The sequence below is a fragment of the Falco naumanni genome, chromosome 12 (genome assembly GCF_017639655.2).
Source record: "Falco naumanni isolate bFalNau1 chromosome 12, bFalNau1.pat, whole genome shotgun sequence".
NCBI lineage: Eukaryota > Metazoa > Chordata > Aves > Falconiformes > Falconidae > Falco > Falco naumanni.
Window position 1 is genome coordinate 18,605,935 of NC_054065.1, and position 17,049 is coordinate 18,622,983.

The window sequence follows — 17,049 nt, forward strand, 5'->3', positions numbered from 1 at the left end:
GGATAGCAAAGATGAAGATAAAGTGACTATACAACCACATGTTATGCATTGCAAGATTCACACTATGTAATTTGCAAGTGAAAGTAGTAAGTTACGTTCTGCTTTGGTTTTCCTTCTTTTTCCAAAAAGAATACTTGCAACTCTGCAAATCAGTGGAAGCAACAGAAATGAGGTGTCCATTACCTAGCCAGATACACAGCCCAAACACTTTTTACAGCCCTTTCTCTTGCAAGATCTGATTTTGCTTTGAAAAAAACCAAAGAATCTGTGTCAAATGCTGTCATAAAAGCAAAGCAAGACAGTGCTACATACCACCACAAATAAGTGTTCTCAGCAACTGATGTTCTCAGTTAAGAGCTGAACAAGTCCCACAGTTTAAAATACAACTAACTAGTTGTATCAAATACAAGCAACAACAGTAAAGGAGACTTGTGAAAGGATTCTAGTAACTGATGACCACTTATTCACATATTACACATAATATAAAGCTATTTTAAAAGCACACAAAAACATTTAACATTCAATATGTAATATAGAACTGAAATGCTGCCAAAATGACACAAGTCCTCCAACACTTCAGACCTTGTATGAGATTCCTTTGAGTTAAGTATGTCCTTACGTTCTTAAAATCAAGAGTATGGAAGAAATATCAATAAGGAAAAAGATCAAACCCTATCTAACTGCAAAAGCCTTTAAGCTCAGTATTTAATGTTGTGGTTTTTATCTGTAAAAAACAAAATGCACTGTTTAAAAAAAAACCCCAAAGGCCCCTTTCACATCTTAGTTTTATCTATTTAATAAGTAGCTTTAAATTTTCCAGCACAAGAGCGAGAAACTTAAAAGGTCATACTATTCAAGGTTATGTTATTGACATTCTAAATATCCTTTTTAATATTACAATATTTAATGAAGGATGCAGAGACTGACTTGCAATCAGTAAGAGAACAGACAGCTGTTCCTATAAAAGACACCGAACACATAGAAAAAATCTTTCTACCATTGTGTATATTATGTCAACTATATAAGGCAGCAACTGGTTTGAAGACCAGCTGGAAAAGTCAAGCCATTTCAGTAAGCATCAAAGAAACAGTGATTTCACCAATTCATTGAAACTCAGGTTTTTGATCAAAGTTATCCGTGATAGTAAAGCACAAAGACAACTTAAAATGGATGAACACCTGTTCTGTTAAAAACTTAATTTAAAAAAATACTACAAAGTTACAGAAAAAAACAAGTAAATAACATGGCATACAGGTGAGTGCAGTATACTCCTCCCAGCTGTTATGCACAAATGTAATTTGAACTTCACACCTACAGTGCCACCAGACACAACTATCTCTAGCAGTAAACCCAGACGTGTATTTATCTGTGTACAAGGTAGTTAAGTAAATCAGAGACACTTTAATGAAATTGTGGTATCATACCAAACTTTACTTTTCTTAGGAAATCAATCTTAAAAAAAAACAAAACCAAACCCCCAAAACCAACAAAAATGGACAAACAAACAACACCACAAACAAAACATGGCTTGTTTTCTTCAAAATGAAAGATCACAATAAGAAAACAGTTCCACTGGAAAAACAGTACTCTGGCACTCCCACCTAGTTTTGTCCCTCTTAATCTCAGGCTACATTGGTAAACAGACTTGAGCACCTAAAAATGGGACTTGGCCAAACAGACCTGCAAAAATCCTACAGAAGGCAAAGCCTGTTATAGGTCTAACCTGGTGTTTCCATCTCTTATTTTAACCATACTAGGCTAGATACAAGTCAATCCTGACACAAGCACCTAGATAAACATTTAAGTTGGGTCAGAATTCATGAATTACAGAATCATGGAACAATTCACATTGGAAGAGACCTCTAGAGCTTACCCAGTCCAACCCCCTATTCAAATTTTAATCAATATGATATCCAACAACAAAGATGGCTCAGGCTGTTTAGATCCTTGCCAAGTTTTGAACATCTCCGAGGATGGAGATTCCATAGCCTCTGAGCAACCAGTTCATGTCTGACCACATTCACAACAAAAACAGAACTCCCGTCAGTGCAGCTTGTGCCCTTTGACTCTTAACTTCTCATTACACATCTCTGGGAAGAGCTTAACTCTACCTTCTTCACACCCTCCCATATTGCATAGTTGGAAGACAGCCCATAAGTAACAGAGTGGTCCTCTACTCTACTTGCTCCACTACGTCTATGCCTTTCTTGTACTGGGGGCCGACACTCCACACTGTATTCCAGACGCAGCCTTGTCAGTTCCAAATAGGCTAAAATAATCACTTCTCCCAATATACTGGATAAACTTTTTCTAATACGGCCCAAACCTTCATCACTACAAACGCATTGCTCCCTAATGTTCATCTCACTCGTCGCAGTTGTCCACCAGCACCCCATGGTTCTTTTCCTGCAAAGATCATTCCTAAATAGTCATCACCCAGCCTGTATCGAGGGACAGTTACACTATTCCAGGTACAGGGCTTGATTAAACTTCCTGAGGTTACTATCAAACCGCTTGTTCAACATGTCAAGATCTTTCTACCTGTTAAGGCCTACCCTTTGGCTTATTTGACCATTCTCCTTGATACGGTATCACATGAGCTAAGAATGAATACTCTTTTCACTGTCCAAGCTGTTAATGAAGACTTCATTATGCCTCCCCTCAACACTTCCTGGCAGCTTAAGGAATAAGCCCCAATCGTCTTTGTAGAGTGAGGTTCAATCTTAAGAGAAAACACAGCCAGCAGAGGAACAGATAAAGTGCTCACCTTCAGCTAGTAATTCAGCCATGATTTTTAATCATTACTTGTAAGCTCAAAAATTCAGTACCTCTTCAGCTTTTGGGTCTTGATTTCCAAAGATCCCATTTTTAAATGAAATTTAATTATGTAATACATTAGTTTGAGAAGAAAATATTTTAATTTCCTCCCGATGAAAATGTCTTCCCTGCATGAGATTATTAGCTGAAACTTCCAAAATCTGGAAGATCATATCTACTATAATTCCCAAAACATTCTTGGAAATTGAGAAGACGTTAGTTCTCATCCATGCTCCACAGATCATTCTTTAAAACAGTATGTATTCTTCATATCAAGAATGGAAACCTACAACTGACTCCCTTCTTTCAGTAGCCTTCCCAACTCTGGGGAAAAAGAGGAGTAGGAATAGTAGTAGTAACAATAACAACAACAACAATAATAAATCTATCACCTGGTAAACGCCAATAATCACCATGGCTCAAAGGCTTTTGGAAAGTCTTTAGAGGAAAATACTGGCCTTTTCCTCTCTCTGGCAGTGGAAGAAACCGAATCTGAGCGACAGGCTGCTAAAGCAGTGGCTCTAGCTACCACTTTACTGTACACTCTTCACCTCTAGTTCTAAACCAATAGCTAAGCCATTTCCAAGAGTTCAGGGCTGAGTCTCTAACGAAGGCTGACACTCCTTTGCCAGGGCAAAAACCTAACCCAAGGCTTACTTCTCTGAAGTCCTAACATATATTCTTCTCTGATATTTCCTACCCGATACAAATTTTACATTAGGTCCTCATCTCAAATACAGAGATGAGCATTACTTCTGGCTCATGAAACCAAAGACATCTACCTTTTTGAGGTATGAAGTATGAAGACAAAAGCCATGTCCTCTGACATGCAATAAAAATTCATGATCAGTATTCTTTTCCACAGTTACGTGGTGAAGACTTTAATTGGTATTAGATCAGCCATATAGTAAAGGGTCTTAAAATCGGGTCTGTGCATAAGTTTATCTGTTTAAAAGAAAAAAAGCATGACACTCAGATATACTTATAAAATGGCAGATGGCTCCTGTGAGTTACAGATATCCATGTTTTTCTACTACACCGTGAAGGGGAAATAGGCAGCTACTTTAAATGAAAAGCATGCTCCTTTCCATATAGATTTATATTTAACAGGCAGAAATATTTACTTGCTGGTGATCATGAAGATGGACAAAATGTAATTAGATTATAAAGGTCTAAAAGCCATAATCAAAGTTTTTTTTAGAAACTACAAAATAATTTTCAGATTACATATCAGTTTCAAAGAGAACATGAGAACCAGACTAATAATACCTTGATGACCAAAAGTCCCAAAGGCAATAATGTTATCTTTTCATATAATGAGAATGGCCCAACACCAATCTTTTAGGTTTAGGTCATAAAAGTGTACTGTAAAATGTCTCTTCCTCAGAAGCATTCACTCAACGGGCCAGTCATTTTTAATAAGTCAGTGTTGTGGAAGAGAAACAGTGCCAGAGTTTCCTGTTACAAAACACATGTGTTCCTGCTATAAAAAAAGAATGACGTTTCAACAGAGAAAATGCTGTGCTAGATATTAAAGATGTAAATGATGAATAAATTATCCAAATAGCTGTGACAATTTCAAAGCTTATCGAAAAGCACAGAAAGGAATAACTTTCCTGGTTCAAGTAAAAAATTACACCTTAGCCTTAGCAGAAAGCTCCTCTGTCTTCACCTTGCACTCACTCTACTGTGTATGTACGTGCATACACCTCCACCCACCCCCCACATCACATGTGTCTACACATACCACAGGTTTGACATTCGTAAAGATTCCCTGTACCCTTAAATCTACACAAGAAAGTGATAGAATACTCTATGTAATCTTTTACTAATCTTGTGTTTACTTACAATATACTATCATTGTATCATCATCATACTTAGATTATACTACATGTATCCTAAATACAAGTTCATTTGATGAGTGAAAGTAGCTTTACAGATCTTTATTTTTGGTCCCAGAAAACTTGGGATCGCTTTTGACTTACTGACCTTAAAAATGCTGGCACTACAAAAACTTACATTAGGCAAACAGTTATTGAATTTTTGAGCAAGAGCTCTGAAGCTTGGCTGCAACCTCTACTCTAACTAGTACAAGTTAGCCACAAGTACTGGCAGAGCCAAACAGCAATTATTGGAATCCAAGAATGTGATCTCAATATTTTATGTAGTTCATTGTTAACTGAAAGTAAAAGGACCATGATTATCATTCATGTTCCACTTACTAGGGGATTTATTTGTTTTGAGTCACTTGTGTTTTGTTTGTTGTTTTTTGGGTTTGTTCGTGGTTTTTTTTTTTTTTTTTAATAATCTGTGGCCATAGGAGTCACTGTTAGGAAGGATCTCAGCTGACCAAAAGACACTGATCACAAAGAAATAAAGTATCAATATAAACCTTTAATATAGAGCTTACGCTAAGTAACTGTTTCCTGCCAGAATGACATGAAAGCAGCCCAATAGGCTTCTAAACCAGGAATTTAAAAAATTTTGCAAGTTATCCCCATCATGATATAGAGTAAGTGCCTAGGAGCTGCCACTGTAACTTTGAAATTAATTTCTGCACCTCTGTTACAACAAGTTGGGGGAAAGAAACAAAAAAACCCCCACTCAAAAAAAATAACATCCCACCACCACACTACTTTTAAACCAGTAAGTTAAAGAGGAGATGAAAGAGATGTCAGAATGTGCTTCAGCTGCTTTAAACTGGTCTGGAGGTACAGGCGTAATTTAACACTGTGGATTCACATCTATTTTCAATGTCAGTAGCAATACTTGAAAACATTACCGCTTTTGCTCTGCCTCAGCTACTCACCACTACATTGTGCCAGCAATTTTTTTTCTTTTTTTTTTCTTTTTTTCCCCTCTCTCAGAACTGCTGGCTGAGATGTTTTTGCCCTTTCATTTTGAACTGTTTCACTGAAGAGGTGCAAAGTTAGCTTTAGTATTTTGAAACTCTGTGACTTCAGCTGCACTGATCTCAGAAGCCAGCAGCTTAGACAGCAGATCCAAGGGGATAGTAACCTTCAACAGAAGACAGTGGGGGAAAAACAGAAAGGAGCACCAGGAACTAGGTTAAGAGATATAGCCTTTTTAGCCATGTTGTTAACACCAGAATAACATGCACTCATGGTCTTTTCAGAGGTTTTTATATTCTGCTTTCTTGTGCTTTATTAAAACATGGATAAAGCTAGGCAACTACAGATCTTCAAGTTCAGCTTATATGGCAACCACCTGTCTGCGCCTCATGGACAAACTGCACACTTCAATGCTGTGGTTTCTTATTTTTCTGGAATGCAGTTTGGTAGGTACAAAGTGAGAGATCATACCCAAGATACTTAAGATGAATTTCACAAAACATGGAAGCAGACTCTGAATCTAGCTTTGCAATCATAGCGTATAGAACAAAGCCATCGGTGCCCAGGCTGATGCATTTGAAGTCACCAGGCTTTTATCATGCAGCTTCGCTCTAGCTTAAGTCACAGAAGTCAGCTTCACATGGTTTTGTGGCCAAATGAAAGCTTAAAAAAAAAAATAATGCAGTGTTGTTCCTAGTTAGCTACACATAATTCTGTGCTTGCTAGTGTGACTTCCGATGGCCAACAGCCCTTAACTCACAGTGGCACTGCAATGGCACTAGGGACTGAACTGAAGAGGAATGCAGCGTCATTCTCAGTAAAAAACACTCTACTGTAGTCGGTGTCTTTAATGTTACTCATTTTAGTCTTCCAGGTGAGAACTTCAGGCTTTCTTTATACTCTTGCTTCTAGCACCTTGATGGGAACAGAATGAAGGCTGAAGTCTGCAAGAGCCAAGATAGTTCTACATAAACCAGCATTTATGCTCTTGTACTATGTTCTTGGAGTAAGAGTTTGCTGCACTGGCACCTGAGTGAAATGGGCCTACTTGGTCAAACCAGGCAGGCTTATTAGCCCTGAAGTCACATATTGTCCTTAACTCAAACTCTGCAACCCAGTGTGGCTTTATTATACCACCCAGAAGACTGCACTGTACTTTTGTTTATCCCTACTGACCATACTATGACAAGATTTATATCCCATGATATTAACTGAAATTCTTTTGTTTGCCTGCATCCGCTCATGCTTCCTGTAGCTAACAAGCATGTTTCTCACTCCTTTACTGGGCTGTTCTTGACACAGTACAAAAGTGATCCTCCCCTAATGAAGTTTATAATTATTTCTACGCAGAATCTTTTTTTTTTTTGTTCTCTAAATTCAATAAAGACCAACTATTTTGAGTTAAAATTAGTCTGCTTCTTTTCAATCAAACCACCACCAGGTGGGTTTTTATTGAAGAAATAGCACCTAAGATTTTGAAGGAAGAGAACAAATGTTTAGCCAATATACTACTGGTACTAAAACGGAATATTTTACTGATTAGCATGAAGCAGTATGTCACTAAAAATTATTTCTCCTTTATTCTAAATTTTAGCATTTAAGAAAACTTTTTTTACCTTTTTCAGTGTTTGTTTACTAAAAGCTTCAAACACATTTTCATGAGAAAACAGCAGCAATGAATCACCAATTCCTATCATCAATAACTTGTTCCTAAACAGGTCTGAAAGACCAGAGTAAGTGTTCTGCAGCAGGTCTACGAAACCACAGTAAAACACCAAACCATTTATTTACATAATTGCGGGGTGACTTGTTGATTCACACAGAAACCTGAGGAAGTCAGACACAAGGGTTAGGCTAGATGAATGCTAGAAGTCCATTTCAACATAGATTAGTCTACGACTCTCACAGAATAATCATAAGAGTTGTGCCTTTTTTTCGACCTGTTACATTGCTGCAAATTAGTACTGACATTCAAATCAAGACAACAGTAACAGAAAAAAACCAAAACACTGTAGCAGCAGAACCATCGATGCCACCCTCCTTGGCAGAAACCTGTCACTGACCTATGCACCATCCAGCTTCACAGCAAGACATTAGACTGCTTGATTCAAACAGTCCAGACTCTTGTCCTGCCACTATTGACAAGTGCAGCCTAAGGCAAGCAACTCTTCTCATCAAAGATACCCAAGTAAAATCAAGACTGAAAGCCTTAACTTAATCGTAACTGCAGATTCAGCATATGCAATGAAACCATTTCATTGATAGTCTTCAAAACACATATCCCCCGTTTAAAAACTGAAATAATTTTTTCAGAAACATACAAATTAAAATACAGTCTCTGCAGCAGGTATTTGTGGTGGTATGTGCTTTTTTTCTTAATTAATATAGCTCTGTAGCATTGAATTTATCTTTTTTTTTGTTAAAGAAGTCAGAGTAAAAGGACATTGACTTAGTTCCCTACAGGTGAGTTTAGAATATAGTGATTGAGTAGCAGGACAAGAGTTATCACCATCATTTTCAGATGATTATGGTAGTTACAATAGAAAAGTGGCAGGCAGAACATCTTCCCTGACCTGGAAGAAGCCAATCTACCCTTGAAAAGGGCATTGAAGAGTTGCAGATACAATGGACTTGTAACAAAAATGGAGAGATTTTCTGTAACTGATTAAAAAAGTCAACTTAAGCAGTAAAGCTGCCATTAGAGCATTTAAGGAAACAGTGACCTTGAGGGGAAAAAAGCCACATGCAGACAGTAAGTGGATCTCAACACACAGTGGCAAAACACTTCATTGGCTTTTACTGACTGACACTGTGCAGTTTTGTGTTAGAAAATACCTTCCTCACAATCTAAGTCAGCACACAAATAAATGACAAGTAATTTTTCAACACCAACAGTGCTTTGTACTGTAGCAGAGAGAAGCTACACTTTGTTACATTTCCTCCCTATTAAAAATGAATTATGCAAAGTTCAAATAAATTTAAAGAAGAAAATACACCCTTTTATCAAACCTGTTCTGAAATTTCTGTTAAATTCTTGGTCAATTACAAATTGCAAGTTAAAACAGTCAAAGTGATTATATCTTCCCATGATTTTTCAAGTGGCAGAATTTGTTCTTACCTGTAATTGCAACCTTGTCAAAGGTTCTAGTTCAGTGCTGAAAGAATTAGTTTACATTCCTGCGGCCAAGAAGCACATCACAGAATGACTTGCAAAACCTTGAGATAACAGTCCAGGACACAACATCTGCTTTATTTTGGTACTTCCTAGAAAGGAGGATAGAAAGTAGTTAGCTTACTTGATAGTTTACAACAGATTTGTACATGATTTTTTTCATGAATACAACTTCTTCCTAAATAGAAATGCTTGAACTAAAGCTACGTGTGGACATCAAAAGACCTTTCAGTACACTCTCAAAACAGGATACTAAAGATTCATGCTAACAAAGCATCAGATTATAATTCCACCCCCCCCCCCCCACCCCCCCCACCCCCCATTTCCTTCACCAGCACAGACTAGCAGTTTCCTAGTTTTGGCTGGGATAGAGTTAATTTTCTTCCTAGTAGCTGGTATAGCATTATGTTTTGGATTTGTACTATGAGAATGATGTTGATAACACACCAATATTTTTAGTAGTTGCCAATTAGTGTTTATACTAAGTCAAAGACACTTCAGCTTCTCATGCCCTGCCAGTGAGGGGGCTGGAGGGGCAGAAGACATTGGGAGGGGACACAGCCAGGACAGCTGACCCGAACTGGCCAAAGGGATATTCCATACCACACGATATCGTGCTCAGCACAAACTGGGGGAAAAGCTATCTGGGTGCCACTGCTCAGGAACTGGCTGGGCATTGTTTTGCAGGTGCTAAGTACTTCATTGTACATCAGTTATTTTGTATATTCAAATTCTTTTATCATTATCCCCACCCCCTCACCCCCCCCCCCTTTTTGTCCCATTAAACTGTCCTTATCTCAGCTCGTGAGTTTTCTCACTTTTACTCTTCTGGTTCTCTCCTGTGTCCCACTGTGGGGACAGGGGTGGGGGGGTGGGGGTGGTGAGAAGCCAGCAAGTGCCTAAGTGGTGTTTAGTTGCAAGCTGGGGTTAAACCACAAGCACTTAAAAAGTCATTTAGCCTATTACCTGGTATTCAAGTCCCTAAATTCAGTAACAGAATAGCTTTTGCATGCCTGCTAGCATAAGGGCCCTATTTGCTTACTTTTATTCACCTGCTCAAATGACAGAGTACAAATCCTTGAGCATTTGACAAGACTTAAACCCACCATGTGTAATTTGTAAACTCTTTATTCTGCTGGCTTAGTCGTAAAAACGCACAAGGGTTTAGAACAAAATCAATAACCTTCAGCTGCAAAAGAATTTCAGCTCCTCTGAAATAAGAATAATTGTTTCTTTAAAAGTAGTTTCTCCAAAAATAACCATAAATTCAGCTTAAAATGTAAAAGTAGCAGATAACTAGCAATTCAGCTCTATGTGTCTACAAAAGCATTTAGGCATCTACCCATTGTTTTGAACAGGATGCAAATACCCAAACTCCTTCATGGATCAGGGACTACACATTTAATCTTATAAACCACTGCATCTTACAAAAGTTACCATGACAGTACACTGGTAGAAGGAACTATTGCAGGAAGAACTCTGGATAACAGCCAGCTTTGTCCAGGGCACGAGGGAAATACAAGCCTTTTTGCAACACTGATGGTTTTAAACTGATTACAGCATTCTGATGAGCTGAATGATTGATAAGGGAGACATATTGCAGACCTTGACTTCAAGCCCACTGATCAAGGAATGGAGTTATGACAACATTTCATTATGTCTTGCCTCTTCCGAACACTAAATAGTGCTTTTCAACTACCAAAAAGTGTCATAAGCAACGAATTGCTCAAAAGAAGGAATATTTTGCTACAGTTTGAAGAAGAATTGTAGGGGTTCAGTAAGTTGTATGCCTGCAACATCACACTGCTGCAAGCCCTGCACTTCCCCAATATTCTCTCTTCTTAGACACCACAACAGGATGGATGGGTTCAAGGAATCAAACCCTCCGTCACTTGAGCTCTCCGATTCAGCTTATGAAATGCATGATCCAACAAGCACCAATGCCAGACATGCAGAACCAGCAGCTGCTGCCGATTCAGATTTGCACAGAATATTGTGAAACCATACCTTAACCAGCATCCACTAAATCATTAATGAACTCTGAAAAGGTATTTTGAAAGACCTAGGCAGCAAGTATCCTAAGTCATTGTATTGGACTACATAGCAAAACCCCTCCCCCAAAATTTAAAAAGTTTCAGTAAAAAAAAAAAAGTTTTTTCCACACCCAAGAACTTCAGGGAAAAAAATCCAACCAACTAGAACACAAGCAGCACAGATTCACGAAGTTGTACAAAATAGCCTAACTCCCTATTCTGAAATACACCAGTGACTAGGGCATGGACAAAGAATGCATGACCAGAACACAACTCCCTTCAAGCACTGTCTCCCACCTTCAGAAGATCCCGTTAACTAGGAGGGTACATAGTGCTTGCATGGTGAAGTGCTCAAAAGCCTCAGTTCTGATGCTACTCCAGCAGCCCTCAGCAGCAGCTGACTCACAAAAGCAGAGCTAAAGACAAGCATTATGCTTCCCACAAGCAAGAGGCTTGACCCCTCCCATACAGGGGATGTAAGAGCATTCATCAGACTAGGGTGAGTTTTAGTCTGCAAACAGGTTTCTTACAGTAGGGCAGATTCAAAGATAGATGTTTTGGGCCAAGAGCATCTCTCCCCAGAATAATGCTCCTGTTTACACAAATTCTACCTACACTAATTCTCAGAAGAGAAGAATACAGCATTCAGTGTCCCAAAACACAAGAATACCTTAAGACATAGAATTCAGACCACTGAACATTGCACAAAGAGGGGACACTACTACTTACTTCTGCACAGCACTCTTCCTTCTCCAAATAAGCTGCACAATGGTTTTTTTCCATATGAAAAGACACTTAGATTCATGACACAACTTTGCGATAACAAACTACTATATCCAGCCCCCAATAATTTGTGTGCCGAAAATGCTCACAATACACAAATGAAATGGTCTTATCCAGATAGCTCATTATAAATTACATTGCAAGAATAAAACTGAATGCTTCCTATTAAAGGCTTAACAAAATTACAACATGTATTAAGCATTTTATTTGGGCTCCTTAGATCTTCGGAATATGTAAACACAATATTTGAGTAAGGCTAGGTTAGTTCAGTGATAGTACTAAGACACCAGTACCCTACAACAGAATAGTTTTTAATTGAGCACAGCTTAAATATTCCCTGGCTAATAAGGAATTTTAATTTTACAGTATTTCCTGCAGAAGGTAAAGACTATGCAGCCAAAGCCATCATATGTAAGTCACTGTTAAAGAACTAAACCCAATATTCAAACCTAAGCACATGAAAAAAAAAAATCATTCAGCCTACAGAAATTTAAAGAATTCTACCATGCTATTTTACAGAAGGATAGGCATCAAATGCTACTCTTCCTGATGATTAAATATATACTTAATAACCCTGACAGCAAGCGAACCTCAAGCTGACTCCTAACGTTTAATATACACAATACCCACTACAACATCTGGTCCTTCACAAATTTCCAGACTCTGGTCAGAGAAGCACCAGAAAAAACACCAGATTTATTCTATTCCACAACCAGCTATGACTCTGGATAACCAAATCATTGCTGCTATAAAACAAGTAAACAAACCAACCAACCCACTCCCTGAACACCAACAGAAAGAGCTGTAGTCTAATGTGTCATAACTGACCTCACAACATCACAACAACACCACTACTGATACCATCTCCCAGAACTGTAAACCACAAAAGTTCACACAAAAAGATAGTAAAAGATTTCGCAGAAGTAAAAGACAGCAGGAAGGAGAAGAAAAAAGAGCAATAGTGCAAGCTTACCACAGGTTAGCTAGTATACTGCAACCTCCCAATTGCATGTTCCCAACAGACAGTAAATCCCTCTCCTGAGAGGCACTCATTAGGTTACCCGGTTTTTCCGGGAACTTAAAAGCACATACCAAGGGAGCACACTACTCGTGCTGCAAATTCATGCAGTAGTTCTTCCTTAGTCTACATATATGACAAAGCCCAAACTTTTTTTTAAAAAAAAAAAAAAAAAAAAGGAGTTAATTTTTGTGTAATTACTTGAGACAACATACAACTTTTACCCTAAAGAGTAAGTTGGTTCTTCCTCTGTAATAAATAGATAATTAATTATCTCTGCATTTGCTAAGTGGTTCTTGGTTCTATATAAAAACATGAATCAACCAAGACTGGGCAAAGCCTTGATTTGTGTTGGTGTGGGTGTAGGGATCCCCCACCCCCCCGCCCCCTTTTCAAACATGGAAGCAGCATTAAAATGTTCATTATTACAACAGTTAGAAGAGGGAGATTGAACAGAAATTTGAAACTAAAATATCCATGAAGTAATTTAAGTACTTCATCCTTTTTGAAGCAGTTGATCTAATATTATGGTTTTGTAAAAAGCGCAATGGTATCTTTCTAGTACATTTTAGAAGAAACACCCAGGGCTTCTTAAAAAGCTAAATGCCTTGAAATAAATTTACTTGGGATTCTGGTGAAAATTTAGTTCAGCAGCTTGAGGTCTGCAGTTCTAACTTCCAACAGGAACATACTATTAGACCACTATTTTGCACTCGCCTAAAAACGTGGTAATACTATGTATGGACTTAGTATTCTAATTAGGTCCATACCTTTACATATCACCTCACAAATGGTAGACTTAAGCTATAACATCAGAAAGATGGCTTTTCATACATTTTAGAAAAGCTATTCTGAATTTTTTTCCTGCAGTCCTATCTAATACATATTCGTAATGCACCTCTAATTCCTAAAAACTCCGTAATTTTCTTTTAGCTAAGCTTTAGATCATTAAATTCTTATTACAGCTATGCAGATGTCTTGGCAGCAGCAGTAGTTTAAGCAGCAATCGCCCTCCACAGCTCATTCCTGTTTCTGTGCTAGGTGGCTGCACAACAGACCTATATAGTTACACTGGTACAAGTGCATGCCTGAAGCACTGACTGCTCATCTAGCTGATGAGGAACTCAAACTCTGTTGAATTACACAAGCAGAAGATGAAGGAATATCAGAAGCCAGCCTTCCTAAAATTCAGGATACAGAAATGCAATCTACATTTACCTATTGGGAGATTGCTGGCAAGCACTTACTCCTCTGTCCTCCTGTAACAGATCAGTTATGCTTATCATAACTCGAGTACGGAAAGACAGACTCTTCTACCAGTTATGCTGGACGGCTTTTCAAACATCCAGTTTCAGGAACACTGAAGAAAAAGGTGATCTAACATGCTATACTAAAAATGACGTAAGTACAAAAACCTGAAAACGAAAGTGATCTGACCTTTAGCTCAACTCAGAACAGAGTATCTTCAAGAATTAAAATTTATTGCATTTTTATGTTACTGTCCTTTCGCAAAAAAACCCACCAAAACACCTCAATTAAAACTACAAAGGAGGATTCTAGCAGAGGACTTCTTCGAACAAACACGTTTATTGTGGCTACGAGGACTTGCAAGCCCTTCTTCAGAAAAAGTTTTAACTAGCCTCTCACATCTTACATCAAGGCTATGGTCTAAGTTCTACATTATGCTTTTCATGGCAATCCACAAGTTGCAGATTGGGGAAGATGTGTACATATTCCTCATGGGTATGTGTTTTGTTTTTTCTTAATGCAAAGGGCAGAGCCTGCAAACACTCGTCTTCCTGATGGAGATTCAAAATTCCATGTCAAACGCACCAGGAGTGATGTGCATGGGCAATGTAAGATCATGTTTGCTGTTACTGAAGCGCCTGTCTTTTGAGCACATCCCCATGGTGTTTCCCCATGAGGTAAATTTATTATCATATTACTAGCTAGAATGCCCATAGGTAGCAATAGCTTATGAGTCAGTTGGAAACCATCTGTCCATTTGTTGTCTTTGTGAACACCTGGCCTTCAAATCAAAGTTTAAAAAAAAATACACTCACTCCAGGTGGATTACTTAGATTTTGTATATATCCATCTGCTTAAGACAAGCAGAAATCACAGCCTGAGCACTGGTTAAACATTCTGAGAAAGAATCCACCACACCTGTCATCTGATAACATTACAAGGCACATCTAGTCAGATGTCCTCCGGTCCAAAACTGCATGTCCCCTAAAGCACCCCTCACTTCACGAAGCAGTGAACCGTCTCATCCACTCCACCTACTACAGCAGTGCTAAAAAGCATACAGAGTTTGTGATTCCTCTCCCCAGGAGAGGAGCAAGGTGTTACCAAACTATGGTATTATTCAAATTCAGAAGTAAACTTGCAAGTAAAAATTTCGCTATTGATTATGCCATAGAAAGGGCTTAGATAAGCCTTTCAAGAAAACATCTTAAGACCACAAAGAACTCTTACAAAATCAGCTGTCAGGAAAATCAGAGAAATTTCAGGCCAGTTAACTCTGCAGCAAGTACGCACATCTGGATAATAATGAAACTCCATTGTTACAGACTTCAAAACATTGTAGGACAAAGAGGTAAAAAACTTGACATAGTTGTCTACTTTCATTGCTAAGACAGCAAAGGTGACAGCTCTGAAATTTTAAGATGCTCTAACTGTAGGATAGTCGGGACATTTGATAGTTTTCAAAGGATTAATGTAATTGTCTTTCGTAGGAAATGCTCACCAAGGGTAAGAACAGGTTCTCTGCAGAAGGCTATCTCAGTAATTCCTCTCTGAACAGCATTCAGTGATTTTTAAGTCATCCAAGAGCTAGAGTTCCCAAAAGTTAATTTTTATCTGGGTGGAGAATCTCACCACAGCACCTAGTGGCTAGCAATGCATTTATAAGCCAGCTTTTCAATCAAGTCTTGCTAGTATCATCGAAGCCAATAAGGAGTTTTTTATCCTCAATACCACATCTCTTATTCCTGCTGCACCTGGCAGAAAAAAAAAAAGCTTAAACCTGGTTTCTACATGTCTATCAGTACGGTATTTAGAGCCAACATCCCACAAAAGATCCTCAAAGGCACAACAGCATCCCATTTTGTCTATGCGGGGAATTAAGCCATTACGATATATACATGCCAACTAATCACATTTTTTCCTATGTTACATGTATAATACATACAACCCTAAGGGGGACCATGAGTAAATAAAAAATTCAGAAGGAATTTAAACTCCACAAAGTGGAGCAGAAAACAAGCAATAAGATCAAAGTTACAGTATTTCATTTAGCACCAGCTGCAGAAAATATAGCAAAAATTCCCAAATGTTCGTATGTCTGACAATGGCAGAAACCAAGCTGTATCAAATTTAGAAGGGATAGCAAGATTGGTTTTTTGTTTCTTTAAATATAATACTGATGATTAGGGGAAGGACTTCCCCTCTCTCCAAGAAAGTTCTTATTCTTCCCTCATCTTCTAAGGATAAGTCTTCAGCCATAAATGAACTAAAGCCAAGCCATCACAGCAGATTAAAAAAAAAGATCTGACACTGCTGATGTGTAGACAGTTACAGGAGGCATAAATCCTCTGCCACTATGTAACTACTTGGATCTATTTGTGCGCTTCTTTAGCCATGTTACCACTTGCTAGATTCATATACAAAAGGAGTTAAGTAAAATTCAAAAAAGTTCATTCAACACCATAATAAAATCACCATCACATTCAAATTAGTAACATAAGAACACCAGTACTATAAGCTGCCAAATATTAACACTTACTGTGCTATAGGCATTTTAATGTTTAGTGCGAAGGACCACTTGGAAGGAGATAATTCAAGAATCTTACGTCAACTAACAGCCTACACACACACCATCTTCCAAAACAACTAACTTAAATAATACAGGAATTGAAGGCTCCAAATAGAAATTGTTAAAATACATAGTTATTTTTACACTTCAGTTTCAGAACATTTTTTTTCTTAGTCTCTTCAATGTTAAGAATTTTTTTCTATCTACTAGCAAAGTTACTTCACTAACAGCATTGCAATTAGTACGAAGAGAATCAACACTTAAAAATGCAGTTATAAACAAACACTTAAGAGAAGCAGCAGATCCTACATGATATGAAATTATATACTCCCATACCATAACAGGATCAATATACCTGTAATCACACGACACATAATAATCAACCCACAGTGTGGTACAGAAAGTTAGATTTCCAATCACAGATGGCTTGTCACACTACTTCAGAGAACACAGTATTACCCCCTGCACTTTTATAGCATGCTCTACTTTTCCATCAGGCTAGAGAAACTTTTTAAGAAAACGTCTGAAGTCTAATTAAAAAAATTACTATTCTAGGA

General features: G+C 38.0%; 1 protein-coding gene across 6 annotated transcripts in view; it reads right to left on the reverse strand.

The window, feature by feature from the left end:
* The window catches only part of PPM1B (protein phosphatase, Mg2+/Mn2+ dependent 1B), a 61,889-nt gene that overhangs the window by 26,486 nt on the left and 18,354 nt on the right, over positions 1–17,049 (reverse strand). For all 6 annotated transcript variants that reach the window (XM_040611416.1, XM_040611413.1, XM_040611411.1 and 3 more), the window contains one exon: positions 8,788–8,933. The gene's annotated coding sequence lies outside the window, so the exon portion shown is untranslated. The remainder of the gene's footprint in view (positions 1–8,787; positions 8,934–17,049) is intronic.